Raw genomic sequence first — 3333 nt, 5'->3', positions numbered from 1 at the left:
GCTGACTCTTCAGCAGAGCTGCTGGATCACAGACTGTTACTGTTTTTAGAATATCATAATAGAACAACTTATTTACAATATAAAGTATAATGAAATATGAAACTCTCTGATATAAGGAAATCATAAAGGAAGAATAAGCTCGTCTTACCACAAGCTGAAAGAATAGAATAAAAAACCTCTAAAGCCTTGAGGTGCAATATTGGTGGACTCCATGGGCAAAATATTGAACAATTCAGGAGATTTCCAAAGAAAATGGGAGAAATACAGAGTCACAGTACCCAAAGCAATTGGACACCATTAAAACATCTCAAGAGAGTGCATGTGGTCATGAATTTATGGTATTGAAAGGAAATGTTCAAACTGCATGTTAAGGCTCCAGAGGTTTATGGAACACCAGCAGACATGTTTCAAAATTTAATGAAGCTCCGGAAACCACTGGCTATTCCAGACCAAGACATTTGCAAGAGAGTCACCTGGTCAGAAACCCATATTTGGGCCCATTTGAAAGAAAGATGATCCAACAGAATGCAGAAATTATCAAACAAAATAATTAAAATTACATGCAAGTACTTTTTTTGGAAGATAATTAACAAAACATAAAAGCAAAAAACCTGATGTTGCAGCATATCCTCAGCACATTGCCAGGAATTCAATCTGGATTTAGAAGAGGATGTGCAATACATTATTTCATTGCTGAAGTCAGACACATCATGGTTGAAAGTAGAGAACCAGAAATATGTTTGTTTTTAAGTTTTATTGACCCCGAGAAGGCATTCTACTGTATTGGTAATAACAAATTATGGAAAACGTTGAGAAGAATGGGTATTCCAGAGCACTTAATTGTGCTCATGGGGAAACTGCTTATAAACCAAGGGGCAACTGTTAGACCAGAACTAGGAGGAATTTCATGGTTTAGAATCTGGAAAGATAGGCCTCATGTTTGTATCGTTTCACTACATCATTTATTCTGTATGCCGAGCAAATATCCAAAGAAGCTGGACTATTTGATGAAGAATGTGACATCATGAAATGCAGCTGACACAATCCTGTTTGCTGAAACGGAAGGCTTGAACCACTCACTGATAAAGATCACAGTATGAATTACAACCTGATGCCAAGGAAATAGAAATACTCAAAAACAGATCAATAGGTATCATGATACATCTGGAAAAGACTGAAGATGTCAAGGACTTAATTTTATTTGTATCCATAATCATCACCCAAGAAAGCAGCAGTCAAGAAATCAAATGACATATTACATTGGGCAAATCTACTTCACAAGGTCTCTTTAAAATATTAAGGAGTGGAGGAGGGTAAAAGAAAATAAAGGAAAGAAGTAGGAGGCAAAAGCTATGTATAGAGGCGTAGCAATGGGCACGCACATATGTAAATGCACTAATTTGTAATGAAAGGGATAGAGGCCAATGTACATTTATTTATATATTAAGTATTAAGATAGCAGACAGACTTTGGGCCTCTACTCAATGCCTCACTAAACACAAGAACACTTTGTTCTAATAACCTGGCAATCTTTGATACTCACCTTTCTGACAGGATCACTGAAGACAAAATGGGTGCACAGGCAAATGTGGTGAAGAAAGTGGATGGTGCCTGGCTATCAAAAGATATAGTGTCTGGGGTCTCAAAGGCTTGAAGTTAAACAAGCAGCCATCTAGCAGGGAAGCAAATACATCTACATGGAAGAAGCACACTAGCCGGTGTGATCATGAGGTGTTCACAAGATCAGGTATCAAGTATCAAAAGATACAAAACAAACAATTATATTGATGCTAAAGAGGGGGTTGGAATGGATACCTAAAGTCCATCTGTAGACAATTGTACATCTTCCCACAGAGGGTTACAAGGAAGAGGCAATATGCCCATGGTGCAGTGTAGCACTGACAAACACACTTCATTCCTTTAGTTCCTGAATATTTCCCCAACCGCTCCAACCATCCCCCAACTCCCATGACCGGGTTTTATCTTACAAATCTGGCTAGACTGGAGTACACATATTGACACAGATAAGAGCTCTCAACACATGGAATTCAGGACAGATAAAACCCTCAGGAACAGTAGTGGGAGTAGCAATATCATAAGAGTAGGGGGATGGTAGGGAAGGGGGAGAAAGGGGGGGCCCATCACAAGGTTGGATATATAGCCCCCTCCCCAAGGGGGATGAATAGCAGAAATGTGGGTGAAAGGATACAATGGACAGTGTAAAAAAAAAGACAATAATATATAGTTGAAAAAACAGTGAAAAAAACACAATAATATATAGTTGATCAAGGAGTCACAAGGGTGAGAGGTGGGGGAGGTTAGGAAAAAAAGAGGAGCTGATACCATGGGATCAAGTAGAAAGAAAATGTTTTGGAAATGTTGATGTCAATTTATATTCAAGCATCATTAAACAATTGAATTATGGGTTGTTATAAGATTTGTAAGAGCCCCTCCCACTAAAATGATTAATAAAAATATTAAAGAGCAATGATGCCACTTTAAGGACTAAGACGTATTCTATCCAAGCCAGAGTGTTTTTAGCAGCCTTACATGCATGTGGAAACTGGGAAATGAACAAGGAAGACCTGAGAAGAACTGATATGCTTGAATTATTGTGTCGGGAAAGAATGTTGAAATTACCATGGTCTTCCAGAAGAACACAAAGAAATCTGCCTTGGAGGAAGAATCATCAGAATTGCTCCTTAGAAGTTGGCTGGCAAGACTTCATCTCCTGTTCTTTAGATACATTATCGGAGAGAACAATCCCTGGAAGTAGGGGTAAAGTAGAGGGTCGGTGAAAGAGAGGAAGATCTTCAATGAGCTGGGTTGACACAGTGGCTGCAACAATGGGCCTGGTCATAATCATAATTGTGAAGATACTGAACAAGTTGGCAGATAGATATTTTTCCTTCTTCTTTTGTACATAGGGGCATAGAACCAACTTCAGCGTATATAACACCCAAAACAGTCATTTCCCATCAATACAGGCAATTCCGTGTTTCCTCAAACAGAGGAAAGCTGTTACTTCCAGAGACAAAAATTTAGATGGAATCAATATGTTTAAAGCTCTTATTTGCCTCTGAGTGCACCTACATGTACCTATGAGTAGATTTTTATCTCACTAATGGCGTGTTTTGAGTAATTGTTACAGAATGACAGCTAGAGGAGCCCAGAGTCTTGATCTTGAGGAAGGTGTCTGAGCAGAAGCTCATTTCTTGTCCAGGGATGCCAGGGCCTCATCCTGGTGTGTGCGTGTGTGTGTGTGTCGGGGGGTGGGTGGGTGTCAGGAGATATTTTAAGATCTCTGGCTGGCTTGGTGGTCAGGGGACCTGG

Source organism: Tenrec ecaudatus, chromosome 14 (assembly GCF_050624435.1).
Source record: "Tenrec ecaudatus isolate mTenEca1 chromosome 14, mTenEca1.hap1, whole genome shotgun sequence".
Taxonomy (NCBI): domain Eukaryota; kingdom Metazoa; phylum Chordata; class Mammalia; order Afrosoricida; family Tenrecidae; genus Tenrec; species Tenrec ecaudatus.
The sequence above is the reverse complement of the archived record's forward strand: the minus strand, read 5'-3'. Positions refer to the sequence as shown.